General features: G+C 35.2%; 1 protein-coding gene across 2 annotated transcripts in view; it reads left to right on the top strand.

Annotated features, from left to right (window-relative positions):
* LOC123308586 (protein madd-4) overlaps positions 1-19,702 on the top strand; it is a 464,545-nt gene that overhangs the window by 203,385 nt on the left and 241,458 nt on the right. The gene's annotated exons all lie outside the window — the stretch shown is intronic.

Here is a 19,702-nt window from a genome sequence, read left to right as displayed (position 1 = left end):
GTCATTTGATGTTGTCAAATCAATTCTTAAAAAAATCGGCTAGATTTTACCAGTCAATTAGGTACGTGGTATGTATGTTAGTGTGCAGTACAATCAAGTATAGCGATATGGATAACAGTAACACTGCACCAGAGCTCACTGAATTTCGGACCCCTAGATGAGGACATGAAACAGGTATTTTCTTACTTCATACAGGTATGTGGAGTTGACGAAAAAATGTAAATTGCACCCCGGCAAAAAACTGTCTATATTGTCTCGCCTGCTTGCTATCTTCGGCTGCGCATAGGCTATCAATTTACAGGGTCGACTGTAATAGACGCTATTATTGAAAGATGTTTGTAAAAACTGGTTGTAGCAACTAGATAAATGACAAAATCGCCATATTCCATCTTATTTATTTTCTGGGATTAAGTCGGCCACATCATGATTTGTTTTCGAAATTTCAATAAAATAGGCACTCTTTATATATGAGGATGTATTGATATCTAGTTAGCCTAGACCAGTTCCATGCATAAAATGAAATATTGCGTTACCATAGCAACGAACAATAACTCATTAGATGTGTCATTGTGAAGTTTGAGGTCAAAAAAGTAAACCAGAGTAACGCAAAGAATTAAAAGAAGGGAGATGTCCACAGAAATTGTGAAAATCGAAAAATGTGAATTTTCCATTGAAGATGATGACCGATCGGGAAGGCCAGTTTCTGTGTCAGTTACCGAAAATATCGATGCAGTTCATGACATGATTTTATCAGACCGTCGAATTGGGCTTAAACGGATATCTGAAGCACTGAATATTTCATACGAACGCGTTCATCATATAGTTCACGTCAATTTGGACATGAGAAAAATTGCTGCAACATGAATCCCCAAATGTTTTAATGTTGACCAACATCGTGCAAGGGTAGAAGCACCGCGTTCGATCTGTGCTCTATTTGAAAACGATATAGACTTCTTTAACCGAATTGTTACTATAGATGGGACTTGGGTACATTTCAACGATCCAGAAACAAAGCAACAATCGATGGAATGGCGACACTCTGGTTCTCCAAGACCTAAGAAGTTCCGTGTCCAAAAATCTGCTGGAAAGTTCTTGCTTCGGTTTTTTGGGATTGCCATGGAGTAATCATGATTGATTTTTGGATAAGGGTAGAACAATAACCGGAGATTACTATTCGACATAACTGACCACTCTACGGGAAAAAATTAAAGAGAAAAGACGCGGAAAGCTATCCACAGGTGTTTTGTTTTTGCAGGACAACGCCCCTGCATACAAATCTCATGTTGCCATGCAAAAAATTCGTGATTTAGGGTTTGAATTACTAAAACAGCCCCCTTGTTCACCAGATTTAGCTCCATCAGACTATCATTTCTTTCCTCAACTGAAAAAAAGGTTCAAAAGGTCGTAAATTTTCCTCCAACAACGAGGTAATAAAAGCTGTGGAGGTCTGGTTTGCAGAGCAAGAAAAAACATTTTTTTTTGAAAGGTCTAGAGACGTTGCAGGTTCGCTGTAATAAATGTATCCAATTAAGAAGAGAATATGTTGAGTTATAAAATATTTTGACATCGAAACTTTGTTTGGTTCTATATAGTAGGCTAAGATTTTTCAATATATATCCTAGTATTTATGATGATGATATTTGTCACCTCAAAAATTTAATATCAACTTAGTTTTACGGATTGTCAAATAAATCATCTTGGAGTTCTAGATGAACTCAAATTCCACTCTTTTTTACCTGGGACAGCTAAAATATTCGTGTGGAATTTCACTTGTAATAGTACGGAATGACGCGTTTGCTTGTCCTCCACAATATTTGTGAGGTTAGAAGGTTCGAGTGGTCTATCCGTGGGAGATCTCGTTTATCGGAAAAACCTTCCGTGTACACTCCGTCACACTCCAAACCTCCACCAGTTCTCTTGGAAATCGCTCTAGGTCGGCCGACCGAATTAGTTCAATAATAATCTGCCTTCTTGAAGAATAATGGCCTGGTAGCACGCGATCCAGAGTCCTGAGGAATTGCGGGAATCCGAAATACCGAATGGAAATGCCCTTAACGCGAGGCCGGCATTAGAACTGCGTGGAAATCGTTCGATTTTCCACCGGCATGTTCGTGTGGAAAATTGAAAGTGGAGGCGCGTGTGGCGCTCCTCTAACGAGGTTCTGCTTGTATAGAATACAATCTGTTTAACTCGATGCTTTTCGCGTAGGTAATGGCGCGATTTCGATGAGTTATGGGGAGTTTCAGTAAATGATGCTTCCGCGGCGATGATGATGTTTTGTCGTGTTATTGGATTCAGTTTCTTTAAGCAACCTACGATAAATTTGTACTAAACTAGAATATCACTTAAATCCTGAGCTACTACGTATTTTCTTCGTTTGATGTTACCAATTTTCAGTTAAATTTCCTAAGAGACTAAAATTAAATAAAATTATAACACCCGCTGCGTCATTTGCTTGTGATCGTTGATTGAGTTATGCGGTACCGACAAGCTCTAAGAAGAGCCGAACCAATCGCTACACTCCTGCGATGATGGCATGTTATACAGGCACTAAATGAATAGTTGCGAACCAATTTAAAGGGTGATACCTTGTCAAGTGGAAGAAAACGGATGACACTTTTCTGAGCTCTTTTTCAGAGAAATAAAAAAAGGTGAGAACCGAAGCCTCTCACCATTTTTCGTTTTTGAGTTATGAGCAAAAAATGAGATTTTGACGATTTCGAAAAGTTCTCATAACTTTTTTGTCTTCGAAGTTACAGATCCGAAACTTGAACCTTATACATGCACTTTTTCACGTAGAATCCACTGAAGAACTCAAAATATTTTTTCATTTCGAATCATTAGGCTAACTACCTTCGTTTTTTATAATGCAAACTTTTACTGGATTTGTTATTTTTGAATTGCAAAGAATCTGTTGTCAGTAGAGTCTATACGTATAAAAGTGCCTAAGAAGGTTCAATAAGTTTCAGTTCTGTAATTTCAAAGACAAAAAAGTTATGAAAACGTTTCGAAATCGGCAAAATCTCATTTTATGCTTACCTATAACTTAAAAACGAAGAATCGTGGGAGGCTACGGTTTCACCATTTTTTTTTCTCTGAAAAAGAGCTTTGAAATGTGTTATCCGTTTTCTTCTAGCTCTTATAGTTTTCTAGATACCCTTAGTAGACAACGAATTTTGCCCACACTGTACATACGAGTATTATACAATATAGAAATGCATAACAGGAATTTGGAACGGACTATTTTATCAAATTTTCTTCTTCAAGGCTTTAAAGTACATCTTAATTAGAATTTGAATCTGGATTTCTTGATAAACTAATCACCTCAATTTTTCTGAAAATTTTTTCAAGTATTTGTATTATCATGTTATTCGGAAAGATAGATGCAGATTGGAGAATTCTACTAACCACAGAAAAAGAATGAAGCAAATAAAAAGAGATTTAACCTATAACCTCTTGAATTGAATTTTCAATCTATCCGAATGACATGATAATAAAAATAGTCGAAATAATTTTCAGATAAATTAAGATGAGTGGTTTGTCAAATTCTCTTGAGTCTTGAAGAAGGAGTGAACCACTTTGATACGTCGGCAAAAATTTCAGAGAAAATTCAATAAAAAAAAGTCCAGTCCAAATTCCTTATATGCAAATATTTTTTTTAGAGATTCATTTCATCTTGTGTCTATTGTGTGAATTGTGAATGAATTGTGTAATCAATACGAAACAAGGAATAGAGCTGAACAGTTTATTCAAGTAGACAGAGTAAAAAAAGCAATAGGTCAGCGTTCTTTACTGTATCAGGCCAGACGAATGTTCAATACCGGAAGTATATAAAAAGCATATACATTTGAAATAAACTCTATGGGACTGATGAGGAGTAAAATTAAATCATACATAAGATTTTTGAAGCGAGGTACTGTACATGCAATCATAAACCCCCCACTTGTATGAAAGGATGATTTTGGTCATGGTTTTTTGGTTTTTTACATGAGAATCCAATTGTTTGTATTTCCATATATTGTGGAGTAGGTATTATTATTTTTCATTTAGACATAGGAATACATTTTGTTTTTTCTGTGTAGCATAATTAGGAAATCGGGAAATAAACAAACAACCAACCCATGCACAACCTAAGGGTTTTTATGGGTTATTCAGTATGGTTACCTCATTGAGGGGAAAAAAAAGGCTAAAATACTTTTTGTTATATACATGTATAAGGGTACATATAAATATTATCAAATAAACTTGTGCATGTCCGTATATATATTCATGGGTAAATAAACTCTTATTATTATTAATTTTCTTCGATGAAGATATTATGATTCAAGAAGGAGAAAATGTTTAAAAGTTTTAATATCATGAAGAATACACATAAAATTAATCGAAATATCGATAGATAGAAGTGCAACAAGGAAAGTACTCGAAAGAGCATTAAAGTAAAGTGAAGTGAATGACAATTTTGGAAAACCGTTAAAGGTATACTTTTCGACAAATCTGTGACAAAAAACTCCGTTGAGAAATATGGGTGTCCCATTAAAAGACACAGACTCCCGTCTATAACTCTGAAACGACAATTAATTTCTAAGAGCCGTTACGAGTATCACATAAAGCATAAAATCTACTGAAAAAAATGTTTGGGAATTTTTCGGATATCTCGAACATTAACCAAGGTAAAGCTAAATATTTGATACGGTCATTTTAGTAACGCCCTGTAGCTCTAGAACATATCAAGAAATGTATGATCTGCTTTTTGATATCTAATTATTTTGAAAAAAGAGATTGTTGTTCTAACTATTCTAATTATTTGGCGATTAAGGAAAATAAGTCTTATGGCTTCTACGAACGTTGCTAGTCCACTAGATACCTGAGGGCTGTGAAAGTTCCTTGCAAAAATTGAAGAATTGCTATAGTTATAATAATTTTGCCTGTTTTGTTAGAAAATGTATTATTACCCCAATTTTTTTTTGGAGAGATTTTCATTCAATAATATATTATAGTTAGAATTAATTTATATGTATACCACCCGCCGATATGGAAGTGTTACGATCTGAATTGAACTAGCCAATTTGCCAAGCCAACGTCAGGACAACTAAATGCAGAACGTTCCACTGAAAAAGAGCAGATGCTGACCATAGTTTCGGTCAGAGCAAAACAGCTCCTTCTTCGAAGGGAATACGCTTGAAATTGATGGACGCTAATTGAATACTGGTAGTCGCTTCTGAGTATTATCGAGTAGTAGGTACTCGAGCGCCATCTAGTATGAAACGAGACCCAGTTTGAAAACTCCCTGTTAAGGCGTGATCACTTCATGGGCCTGTTCCGATATTGCTGGTTTTACTGGCCAGCAATTGAATAACAATAGAACTCGAACGACTGGGCCAATAGGCATCGTCTCTGAATTACTGACAGTACTGTTCAGGAATATCGGAACAGACGGCATATGTTATAGTATTCTCATCTCATAAAAGAAAGAGGTCAACAGCTAATCCTCTGAATCATACAACAGAACATCCTAGAGAAACTGAGGGTGAATTTCCCAGGAGACAAGTCGATTTTTCATTCAGACTTATCAGCTCTCTGTTTCCGAATACATCGACTTTTCGAAAACTCCCATATATCAATGTAAACCTGTCCGAAAGAATCGATCCCCTTCCGGCTCCCCATCCCCCTATCATCCCACCAGGAAGTGGGGTTTTCCGTAGTTCCAAATGATATACAATCGGCCGTCACACGTGCAACAGGGGTCGTGATATTTCAGCCACAGGTTGGGGGCAGAAAATCACGTTCGCAAGGGGGTCGGTTTGTCTAGTTGATAAGTCATACAACGATGCGGTTATCTTTCGTTCCTTCTCTTCGTTTTCGCCGTTCGGCAAAGGCCGCCGAGCCTTTGAATAACCGCGGAACAACCCTTTGGAAGGGAAACATGAAACGTTGGCGTTTTGAAAGTCGTAAAGTCGCCCGGGAATGAGATGTCCCAGGGCTGAAAGTGATAGGTGAGTAGATGTTCACAAGATGAGTGTCGTGAAATTTGTAATAAGGCACTGTACATTCTCAGACTAAGTGGAGAAGTTGAGTACGTATTCCCGTACCTTATTGCCCTTGGAACAAGTGGGGTGAATTATTTCAAGCTACAAAAAGAGATTAACTGAAAAGGCAACAGAAACGCAGTGACCATTCGTTTAAAATATGTAACAATTCTGAAAAATGAATTTTTGTCACGTTGTCGTTGACAGAGCTGAGAGGAAAAAGGATATTTCGTTAAAATGGATAGTCTTCCATTATTCCAAACAAAAGCATGAGGTTATCTTCTGACTGTTTGTCTTATTGGTCTTTCATTTTCCGAAGCTTTGAAATGGTTATCAACAAAAATATACTCTTGATATAATCCTCTGAACTACCTGTTCTGAGAAGAAATCACTGACGTATTTTTAAATATTTTTGTATTATTTTTATAGTCGTAGCCTACAAACTGTAATAGGCGGAAGTACAAGAAAAGAGGTTTCTTGTAATGTTTTTATAATTGAGCCATTAAGTGTCTTGAGGACAATATTTTGCGTGTCTGTGAAGTACGTAAATAAACGCCTCCTCACTTGGTATGTACCGGGTATCCCAAATTGCATGATTTCAGCTATTTCTAGTTTTCTTAGTAATTTTCGTGAAAAGTCCATTACAGGCAACTGTTTCACGATATTTTCATTTTTCTTGAAAATTTTGATATTTTGTCGATTTAAAAAATGTGTCGTAACTTCTTCATTTTCTTCGAACTAATAACCCTCCAGCTCGAAAACGGTTTAGGGTATGAAAAATTGCTTCAGACAGAAGTTGTATACAATTTTATTATCTACAACTTTCATGGTGAATACAGAATCGATTAGAGGTACAGGAAGAGCGATATTTAAAACTTCCTCAAGACCGAACGGTTGCGCCGAAATAGATTAAATTCTCAGATTTTTTACTAGAAGAGTTGCTCTTTCAAAATATGTATCACATTCATATCTACAATTATTTTCCTGGAAGAAGAATCACTCGAACTTTGATCTTCGAAAAATTACCAAAAATATGGGGTCCGCTGAAACTTCCTCAAGACCGAAAACGGTTGCGCGGAAATAGATGAAATTATCAGATTTATTACTAGAAGACTTGCTCTTCCATAATATGTATTACATTTATAACTAAGACTATTTTCCTGGTAGAAAAACTTCTCGAACGTTGATCTTCGAGAAATTCCCAAAAAGATGGGGTTAGTTAAAACTTCCTCAAGACAGAACGGTTGCGCCGAAATGGATGAAATTCTCAGATTTATTACTAGAAGAGTTGTTCTTTCAGAATCTGTATCACATCCATATCTACAATTATTTTCCTGGAAGAAAAACTACTCGAACTAGGATGCTGACATCGCTTGAAAAATATCATAATCCTGAGGAAATTTATAATCGAAATTTGAAAAATGTATTTCTGTTTTCTATGGTACAGTGAATGCCTGATGCAGAAATTTAAAAGTATTCATTGAACCATAGGAAAATGAATTCATTCTCGAAATTTCTATTTCAGATTCATAAAAAACAAATGTTAAGCAGTCACCTTTTCAACTATGAAAAAAATTGTCTTTCAATACTTCATAAGGGTTTGAAGAGTCTCTCACATCTCATTATCTGGCTTTTTATGAACATTCTCTTTATTATATTGAGCCAGTATCTTCTGATTCAGATGCAGAACAGAACCCTAGGCCTTATTGTGGAAACTAAAGGAGCTAGACGAAAAAGTTGAAGACAAAAATTGTCTGTAATCGATTGAACTTTTATTTTTTATAACCCACCTTAATACAGAGTTCCCTGCTAGTATCAACTATCTTATTTTAAATGAAACACCCTGTATATTATTGCATTTTTGAGATCCTTGTCAAATTTAAACGTAACTTTTGTATGACAACTATGGTCCTATTTAGCACCGATTCTGAGATATTCTTACGAAAAAATGCACTTTTTCGTCCATATTTCTTATTCACTTCACAGAAAAAGTTTGAAGACATTTTTTGCACATTTTAACCTGCTCTACATGATGAACTAGAAAAAAATATAGGTTATTGTTTGAAAAAATCAAGTTCTGATTGAACTTCTATTTGAATATTTAACTCTAATTTTTGAAAACTCTGTATATCAGATTGCTGAAAATAAAGATATAAAGTATGACCCAATATGTGGACAAGAGCTGGGCAAAATTCGGTTTCGATACATCCTTAAGAAAACTAGTATCAGCTATTTAAGTGAGCACCTACAGTTGTCAAAATTTTAGGAAAAAGTCGAATATCTCAGAATCGGTGCTATATAGTACAGGGTGGGCAAAATTCGTTGTCTACTGAGGGGATCTAGAGAACTATAGCAGCTAGAAGAAAACGGACGACACATTCTCGAGCTCTTTTTTCTTGACTAATCCAAAACTGAAAACAGATCCAGCCTAACGTTCATAGATTTTGAGTTATGAACGAAAATTGAGAAATTGTCATTTTCAATGAAGCTGAATAACTCGTTTATTTGAACTCGTATTCGAAATCCGTTGTTACATTCTACAGGCATTTTTTTATGAAGAATTCGAATATGATATCATAAAATTTTTTCGTCCAGTCATTTTCGAGATATATATATATATTCGGGTTAGAACGCCCTACGACGTTGTCCGATACCCATTTGCCAGTGCCTCCTATCGTTGCAGGCTTCATCATCCAGTCCCCTCTCACTCATTGATTTTCTCATTTTCGAGATACGACAGGGATTTCTGATTTTTCAAATGTAAACTATAGTTGAAAGTTCTCTCATTCTACTGCAATTTTTTTTGCTGATTTCAAAAATGTATCATATGTTGCTATTGAGATTAATATAACATAAGAAACAAAATTTAATACTTATTCCTGTTTCTCGATTCACTGTTGAATTTTTAGTAGGCTGACGTAACCATAGCAACCGTTGAATATGCATTATATTTTGTGAAGCTGAGCCTCTATGATTGAAATCACGGATTGCTGAATAAATATTTCGATGATTAATTTGCCATCGTTTGTTCTCGCGATGTTTGGCAGCTTATCTTACGATGGTTCTCAATTCGAATACTACCGTGGACAGACGTACCTATTTTTCATCATCTTACTTTTGTAAAAATTATAGATAGCTTTCGTATTTTATTTATATTACTGACTCTTTAAGTTTCTTTCATGAATTGAAAAACGATAATTGAATAAATTTTCTTCATTAATAATCAGACGAGTCTTTTACTCTGTTTTAAAGGATATCGATCTCGATATATAAAAGAAATAATTATTCGACAGTCTGTGATTCCTATCACACAAGGTTGAGTTCACATAGGATTATGTAGAGTTCACAAACCATAATGCATTTTCAACGGTCGCTATGGTTACGCTAGCCTACTAAAAATTCAACAGTGAATCGAAAAGCAGGAATAAGTATTGAACTCTTTTTTTTATGTTATATTCATGTGAATAGCGACATATGATACATTTTTGAAATCAGCAAAAAAATTGCAGCAGAATGAAAGGACTTTCAACTATAGTTTACATTTGAAAAATCAGAAATACCTGTCGTATCTCGAAAATGACTGGATCAAAAAATTTGACAATATCATATTCGAATTCCTCATAAAAAAGTGCCTGTAGAATGTAACAACGGATTTCGAATACGAGTTCAAATAAAAGAGTTATTCAGCTTCATTGAAAATGACAATTTCTCAATTTTCGTTCATAATTCAAAATCTATGAAAGTTAGGCTGGATCTGTTTTCAGTTTTGGATTAGTCAAGAAAAAAGAGCTCGAGAATGTGTCGTCCGTTTTCTTCTAGCTGCTATAGTTCTCGAGATCCCTTCAGTAGACAACGAATTTTGCCCACCCTGTACAATGGTTGTCCTACCAAAGTAACGTTAAAATTGTCAAGGAATTCAAAAATGCAATAATATACAGAGTGTTAGATTCAAAATAAGAAAGTTGATACCAACAGGGAAACAACGGAGCACCCTCTATTTAGGTGGGTTACAAAAAATAAGGGTTCAATGAATTACAGACAAGTTTTGTATGTCACTTTTTCTTCTATCTCCTTTAGTTTAAACAATAAGGTATAGGGAAATTTCAACTCGGAGACCCTCTACCAGAGACAGCAATAGCAATCTCTCGTTGTCCCGATCGTAACAACACCATCTCACATCTCAAACGATACAGATCAGCAGAGAAACATTTCCCAGTCGACTGCCGCCGTCGTCATACCCCGAAAAAGGTCCTTCCAGCTTCATAAGACGTCAGGGGTTACGATTTCCATTAAAATAACACGATCTCGGTATCTCAGCCAACGGGCAAAAACGTCTCGGATCCGCTCTAACTCACGGCTAGGCCACGGCTGCGAACGCCGTTCTAACTCCCGCAGTTTATGGTCGTAGGTCAGTCCGTTGGCTGGAACATATCGGCCGCAAACGTGGAGGTCAAAGCAACTTTGTCGGCATACTGCAGACTTGCAATGGGCAGCAGCCGGAACGTCTGAGGAAATAAAAGCTTGGATACGTTTGTTTCTGGGCTTTTGATGTGATTGTCCGTTTAACACGGATAAGGAGAATGAGAATCTGAGATGAAAGGAGTGAGGATTTATGCAAGAATTTTTTTTTGGGTTGAAAACCTCAGTAGTATACTTTGTCTGTTTTTGGGTAGAGATGTAGGAATAATCCCACGTGGAAAAGATGTACCTATAATTTGAAAGATTTCTCATAGAGTTAGCCTACACTGCTCCAAAATTATTCACTTTACAGAAAAAGTTTAAATACATTTTCTGCTCATTTTAACCTGCTCTACATAATAAACACGAAAAAAAATTAGTCTGCCATCTGAAAAAATTAAGTTCTGATTGCACTTCTATTTAATTTTTGAAGACCCTATATATCAGATTGCTAAAAATAGAGATATAACGTATGATCCAATATGTTGACAAGAGCTGGGCAAAATTTGGTTTTGATACATTAATTAGAAAACTAGTATCAGCTATTTTAGTGAGCATCTACAGCTGTCAAAATTTTAGGAAAAAGTAGAATATCTCAGAATCGGTGCTAAATAGGACTATGGTTGTCATACAAAAGTTACGTTTAAATTTGACAAGGAACTCAAAAATGCAATAATATACCGGGTGTTTCATTTAAAATAAGGTAGCTGATATCGACAGGGAAAAAACGGAGCATTCTGTATTGAAGTGGGTTATAAAAAATGAAAGTTCAATCGATTACAGACAAGTTTTGTTTTCAACTTTTTCTTCTAGCTCCTTCAGTTTCCACAATAAGGCATAGGGACACATTAACTCGGACACCCTGTATTGGTCTGTGCAGTCGTTGTATTTTAAAGGAGAAATTTGAAGAATAGATGCTAACGATACATCGATGGTTTAGCTTTTGAACATTGACATTAGCCATTAGCCGATCTGGCTTGTCTAAGGCTCGGTGGCGGCTCATTAGTAAAAAAGTGGTTGTTCTGCATCTGAATCAGAAGGTACTGGCTCAATATAATAAAGAGAATGTTCAGAAAAAGCCAGATAATGAGATGTGAGAGACTATTTAAACCCTTATGAAGTATCGAAATACAACTTTTTTCATAGTTGAAAAGGTGACTGCTAAACATTTGTTTTTTATGAATCTAAAATAGAAATTCTGAGAATGAATTCATTTTCCTATGGTTCAATGAATACTTTTGAATTTCTGCATCAGGCATCCACTGTACAATAGACAACAGAAATACATTTTTCAAATTTCGATTATAAATTTCCTCAGGATGATGATTATGATTTTTCCAGCGATGTCAGCATTCTAGTTCGAGTAGTTTTTCTTCCAGGAAAATAATTGTAGATATAAATGTGATACATATTCTGAGAGAGAAACTCTTCTAGTAATATATCTGAGAATTTCATCCATTTCGGCGCAACCGTTTGGTCTTGAGGAAGTTTTAATTGACCCCATCTTTTTGGGAATTTTTCGAAGATCAACGTTCGAGTAGTTTTTCTTCCAGGAAAATAATAATCGTAGATATGAATGTGATACATATTCTGAAAGAGTAATAAATCTGAGAATTTCATTCATTTCGGCACAACCGTTTGGTCTTGAGGAAGTTTTAACTGACCCCATCTTTTTGGGAATTTTTCGAAGATCAACGTTCGAGTAGTTTTTCTTCCAGGAAAATAATAATCGTAGATATGAATGTGATACATATTCTGAAAGAGTAATAAATCTCAGAATTTCATTCATTTCGGCACAACCGTTTGGTCTTGAGGAAGTTTTAACTGACCCCATCTTTTTGGGAATTTTTCGAAGATCAACGTTCGAGTAGTTTTTCTTCCAGGAAAATAATAATCGTAGATATAAATGAGATAAATATTCTGAAAGAGCAGCTCTTCTAGTAATAAATCTGAGAATTTCATCCATTTCGGCGGAACCGTTCAGTCTTGAGGAAGTTTTAAATATCCCTCTTCCTGTACCTCTAATCGTTTCTGTATTCATCATGAAAGTTGTAGATAATAAAATTGTATACAACTTTTGTCTGAAGCAATTTTTCATACCCTTAACCGTTTTCGAGCTAGTGGGTCATAAGGGCGAGGAGCTTAGTCATACATGCGAAAGGTCAAGGTCAGTGACGAAACCCAGTTTAAGGTACATTCATCGCCATATCTCTCAAAAACTTTTAAACGTAGAAAAAATTGCTTCGGACAAAATTTGTAGAAAATGTTATGCTCTACAACTTTTACATAATAAATGCAAAAACAATTTGAAGCCCAGGGGAGGAGATAATTCAAAAAAACTTATTTTTGTGACCTTTATGGTGAATTTTTCTTGTTTCGACATGCTCAAACTGTCAGATTATATTTTTTCCGTTATTCTTGAATCATTAGCTTGTGCAATGATCGTTTTTATTTTTTACTATTCTGACAGACTGTCCTAGACAATTCCTCCTAGATACAGGTCTAATTTTCGGTAGACATACTCTACAGAGCCCAGGGTATTTCCCCTTAATCTGACACGCTCTAGTTAATCCCGATTTTTCCTTTTGGGCTCCCCAACTATTGGCAGAAATGAGATGTTCTCATTCTTTTTATTAACCTTGATGAATGATAGTCGTTGTTAGAAATCGATGCAGAGTAAAGCAACGAGTGAAATGTAGACCGTCAGGAATTACCAACCCACAGAGTTTCCTCCCGATTGTCAGCTGTTCTTCAATAAACCCTTCATTGCGGAATTAGAAGCATCCACGTTGTGTGTTTACAAAGCTCCAAAATGCGAATAATGTATCTTTGGTGCATTAGTGTGGAGTGACAACATTTCTGCGTTGTACGGTTTCTGACAGAGCGTTGTTGAATCCCGTTTAATATTTCAGCTTGCTGGATACGTATCTTCTTCGTGGCGGTTTGGAAACCCTGTCGTGACATTTCCGAGTTGCGAAACTTTCCTCAAATTAGAGTGAGGACTGAATGAAGAAATTCATGCTTATTCCGGAACTTTGAAATGTGTACGGGGCTGCTTCATTTGGAGGGATCAATACTTCAAATGTGGATAGAAACATTCGTTTGCTGCCTTCTTGTTCAAACGCTCGCGCAATTTTATTGTAAAATGTAGTGTATACTCTGTACACTATTTATGCAAATTCTCCTTCTTTTATAATCTCACTAGTTGTCAGAAGTTTTTTGAATTTCTTTCTCGTTTTTTCAATTTTCTACTGAATAACCACTGGTATATCTATGGGAGATGATTCCCCAACGTAAGGGTCCTGTAGCGTTCCTCGAACAACTGAAGAACAGAAGAATCATCACTTGGAAGACTGGACCTGGTCGAAAGACCCTCCCAGTCAAAAGTAAGATTTGACTATTATTAATTTACTACTGAAGGAATTTCTAACGACGAGGGTAATCCTCCACCAAGATCAACAGAAGGTTTTTGACGCAGAGATGATATTCCTCCCAGTGCAATTGAAGGACAAGTTATGTACCTATAATTTTTTTTTTTTGGTTCATCATCAAGTCTTCGAATAAGTTCTGATGAAAGCTTTATTATTTACTTTTGTCCTCGTTTTCTACTCTGTTTCTTTGTTTCAGATATTATTTCGAAATGGAAAGAGGATAAAGAAATTTTTATATCAATGGAAAAGAAGTCCTTTAGTATTAAAAGCTTATTCTGTAAACAAATTTGTCATCACTACACTTCTCACGGGGAAACAGGGTTTTTTTTTACAGAGGTTTTTTCCTAAGCTCTTGTATCATACTTCAAATTGTATGGTACCCCGTTACACTAACCTTTGCTAAAACTCATGCATATGCTATTTTGTAGATTCATTTCCGGTAACGGGATACAGCAATGAATGAATGAATGAATGAATGAATGAAAATGAATGAATATTGCTTACATCCAAAAGAATATATATATCTTCGGTGATAAATATATTGTAGAAAACACAAAAATGGATGATTTTCATTTTGAATTGCACAACTTTGTATGTATATCTAATTGAGTTTGTCATGTACTCCCTTTGAGGGTGGAAGGTAGTTTGTTTTCATAATGACATCCCATAATTTTTATATTGTAAATATATGAACCCTTTGTTGCTTGTTTTTATTCAATTTTTTGGTTTGGCATAAAATTGCAACAAATATACTTCTTGTTTTTCTATTTTTAATCTGCATGAATTACCCATTTGAATGAACCAGCTTTCTTGATTTTAGAATCAGTTGATGTTCGTTAAATATCCTTGTATCGACAAGCAATAAGAATATAATATTTCGTGTTCAGGGAGAGCCTTTGACTCGTACAAATATTTAACAGTAGATTCTTGAGACGAGAAGAGACACTTTTTTTCTTATACCATTTTGCCGAATCGACTTGGTTCAAAAAATACAGACTACAACCATAAAAAAATGTTATTTTCAGTTTTATCTCACAAACGGTTTTATCGAATGAAATAAATTTCGGAATATAGATTTGCATTTATTTGATGATTCTTTTTCGAACTCAAGATATCACTCACGTCCTCCATTTTTCTCATTATGACCATTACGTACCATAAAAATACAAAAAATTCAAAGAACCCAACTCTCGAAAACTAAGTTGGACGCAATCTAATGAATATTGGATCGTTTTGTAAAATAAAAGTGTTCCTCACATTTTCTCGTATGATGCCCTGTTGTCGAGCAATTTGATGTTCCAAAATAAAAAATATCAGTGATATTCGAAAAACGGGCTAAATGCAACTCTGTATAAAATATCCACAGATTTGTAGTGTCATAGATTTAGCTCATTATTCTGAGAGGAAATTTTCTCCCCAGGGTTGGCATAGCTCATTATGAAATCTTAAAATGGCTATATATTTTTATCAGGGCCGAATGGAAAAAATGCTCTGAAAAAAAAAACGTTTCTTCTGACCTCAAGAATCCACTGTGAAAATATCTGTACGAGTCAAGGACTCCTGTATACGCATATGTAACTTAATATAATAAATAATCGATAACCTTATATCTCAAATTTGGTAGATGTACAACATTTCCTTACATCAAGAAGAGCGATATGTCAGAGCATATTTACAAGAAAGGAAGAAAGAAACTGTCCTTGATTACCTAAATTAGGTTTTTCAAGTTAGAAACTTGCACTGCATCAGTATGTTAAACTCAGTTAATGTGATAGAATTCTCAAAGGTCATTGTATTTGTTTTCCATTTGAATCTCATGAAATTAAGAAATTTTAGTCCAATTACAATTTGCAATTAGCTTGAATTACTTTGGTATTTCTTCCAAGCGCCGAAAATGAGGGGTTCCATAAAATCCAACCGTAAAAATTAATGTAGCGCAAGTCTCCATTATTGGTTCACCATGAGTATTCAAATAGATCTCCAATCGAGGGCTTCAGGTAAAAGACTATAGAAAGATTTTAAAGCGAAAAAGAATCATTCGACTAGAAAACTCACCCCGTATTTACTTGCCAGTGGTACATCCAGCTCTTAAGGTACTCATTCACAATTGATGAACTCTTAAATCGAATTCCCATCCTACTATTTCCTCCTGAACGTAAAAATACTTCATGAATACCTACTACAGATCTTCCTACACCTCCACACCTCTCTCAATTTATTCCAGAGTAATAAAAATAAATTCCATATCCTAACCAGGGATCTTCAGGAATCTTTATTGGAGGACATCAATTCTTCCACGGTAATTCATTCAAATGAGACGATCAGAAAATAATTACTTATAATTGGCCCAATTACTGTCCTGCCCTTCTAATGATCGAGTGTCTCATCACAGTGACCGACAGACAGTTCGTTTTTATGGTTTTTCCACTCTATTAGACGCATCCCAACACGGAGAGCAGTTTCATTTGAATTGCAGATGGAACGAAGGTGATTTTGATTCGGTAGACGGTATACTCAACTGTTGAGTTTGGATGAACACAAAGAAATCTGGATCAGCAATGCTCAAACTGTTGGTCTAGACTGTCTAGAGCATACCCAGGAGGAAAAATCATTTGAAAATAGTTATTCAATCCAATAGTTCATTAATGACAGTGATTAATTATTGAGAGGTCATTGTTCGAGATCATTTTGAACTGAAATTAGAAATTCTTGATTGAAAAAAAAAATATTTTCTATAATGCCTAGAAAAATTCGACATGTTGCAAATTTTTATGTCCAATTCGAAAGGTTAATAGAGTGGGCAATTCAAGATGAAACAGCGCCTGTATAAGTCGGCAGAACGCAATTTCATGAAAACGCACGTACACATCGATTTTTGATTTCAGGGAACAACTAAGATCAAATTCAAAACCTTATCGCTTCAACCTTCAGTTGTAAGTGAAACTACATTATTATCGTTACTTGTACATACTCGAGCGTGTCAGATTTTTATACAGATGGTTAATCTCGGTGTTGCAGACGTTTTGACACATTAATCTGAATCTGATCAGGGGGGGTTTTCTTAATCTGACAGTTTGAAGCTGATAACAAGGCTTTTTTCAAATATCTCCCTTCCTGTACGTTTAATCGTTTCAGTAATCATTTTGAAAGTGGTAGATACTAAAATTCTATACAACTTTTGTCTGAAGCAATTTTGCCTAGTCTCAACCGTTTTCGAGTAAGAGGGCAATGAGATCGAGGAGCTTAGCCACACATGCGAAAGGCCAAGGTCAATGTTAAAACCCAGTCCAACGTACATTTATCGCCATATATCTCGAAAACGTTAAATCGTAGAAAAACTTGCTTCGAACAAAATTTGTAGAGAATGTTTTGCTGTATAACTTTTATAATGAATGCGAAAACAATTTGAAGCCCAGGAGCGGAGATAATTCAAAAAAACTGATTTTTGTGACCTTAATGGCCAATGTTATTTGTTTTGAATTGCTGAAAGTGTCAGATTATATTTTTTTCGTAATTATTGAATCATTAGCTTCAATATGAGAAAAAAAAGCCACCGCGCTCGAGAATTTTAGGTACGTGAAGTTTTTTTTTGCAAGTTTGGCGCCCTCCAACACATTTTTGTCACGCTTAAATTGTCAGATTAAGGTAATATAGGATTTTCATCAAGTAACTAACGACATATATTTTAATCTGTCACGCTCGAGTATGTACAGGGTGGGCAAAATTCGATGTTTTAGCACTACAGTTTTTAAACCAGAGGAGATACACAAAATCTGATACCCCATTCTCTTTCTCTTTTTCTGAGAAACTAACAATAGTAGTAGTCATTTTTGGCCACTTTCTTTTGTTTTCGAATTATAAGCAAAAATTGGAAAAATGGCGATATTGAAATAAATTTATATCTCCGCTAATACTGATGATAGAGCTCTGAAATTGAAACATTATACAGGCACTTTTTTAGGTAGAATCCAGTGGCGTGCTCGACTTTTTAGCAGGATTTTTAATTACGAAGCTATGACCCAAAGTTATGTTTTTTTAAATGGGAACACTAGTTTTCTGTGCAATTTTTTGAAAGCTTAATTTTACTGATTTCAAAAATATATAACATCATATGGTTTGTATCAATATAAATAATAGAAAATGGTCAAAAACCTTTTTTCTCAATATTTCTATGGTTTCAACTTTTGATGAGCACAGAAACATAAAGCATCGTATGATTACCACTGTCTCCTTCTATGAGCCTTTCATTATTATGAAAATTTATGAAATATATCTTGATTAAAATTTTGTGAAAATTGGTAAAAAGCATAGACAGAATGACATTGACGGAAGGAGACTGCTTTTGTTATAGGAAACTCTATTTTTCTGTGCTCGTCAAAAGTTGAAACCATAGAAATATTGAGAAAAAAGGTTTTTGACCATTTTCTATTATTTATATTGATACAAACCATATGATGTTATATATTTTTGAAATCAGTAAAAATTAAGCTCTCAAAAAATTGCACACAAAACTAGTGTTCCTATTTAAAACAACATAACTTTGGGTCATAGCTTCGTAATTAAAAATCCTGCTAAAAAGGCGAGCACGCCACTGGATTCTACGTAAAAAAGTGCCTGTATAATGTTTCAATTTCAGAGCTCTATCATCAGTATTAGCGGAGATATAAATTTATTTCGATATCGCCATTTTTCCAATTTTTGCTTATAATTCGAAAACAAAAGAAAGTGTCCAAAAATCACTACTACTATTGTTAGTTTCTCAGAAAAAGAGAACGAGAATGGGGTATCAGATTTTGTGTATCTCCTCTGGTTTAAAAACTGTAGTGCTAAAACATCGAATTTTGCCCACCCTGTACAATGATCGTTTTTTTTTTCACTTTTCTAACAGGCCCCTATATACAGGTATAATTTTTGGTAGGGGTACTCTACAGGGTTCGAAGTATCTCCCCTTATATTAATCTGACACGCTTGATCAAATCCCGAATTTCCCACTTGGGCTCCCCAACTATAACTGAATTATGGGAGATTATTGAAGTTTACTTTGAAAATGTTTATTGATATTATACCGTTACCATAGACATATAGACATGGGCTGTGCCTTCCCTTTCTATCTATGCATGAAATACGGACAAAAAAAGTGACAGAGGGAAACGCACGTCGGGAATGCAGTTGTCTCTTTCTAGAATATTGATTGGTCCACACTCACCTCTATGTTAACAAAAAAGAGAAGGTAACCATCATTTCTCTCTTTCTATAAAAAAAGCCAATTTCATGCTGACATTGCTCAGTCCATGTCTCTATGTCTATGACCGTTACGAAGACTTTTCATGATGGCGCTTATGGCATTATGATTGAATGTTGGGTCGTGCCTTCTGACAGATTGAGGAACGTTAATCCAGAAAGTCATAAGTACCGTAGATTTGGGTGATTTGGGACGATTTTGAAATTCAACTTCTCATATTTCAAAAACGGTGACCTATTTTCATGTGAGATAGAGGTTCAAATATGCCTAATGACTCAGACTATTGATTAGGATATAAACCATTCTTCAGAATTCGGATATCTATAAATTAAAACAAAAATTCAATATACTTGTCCCAAGTCGCCCAACGAGTTGGGAGGCTTGGACACAAGTTAAAAACTATCGATTTCTCAACTCTCAAATGAAATAGGTGACTTGGGACTAATAATATCCTGCGAAAAATCGGCATATTTCCTGCTGCCAATGCGCCGCTTGCATCTATTCGGCATTATCCCAAGTCACCCTAGGAGACAACAAAATAAATG

The sequence above is a fragment of the Coccinella septempunctata genome, chromosome 2 (genome assembly GCF_907165205.1).
Source record: "Coccinella septempunctata chromosome 2, icCocSept1.1, whole genome shotgun sequence".
NCBI lineage: Eukaryota > Metazoa > Arthropoda > Insecta > Coleoptera > Coccinellidae > Coccinella > Coccinella septempunctata.
Note: the sequence above shows the minus strand (reverse complement) of the source record. Positions and strands in the feature narration are given on the sequence as shown.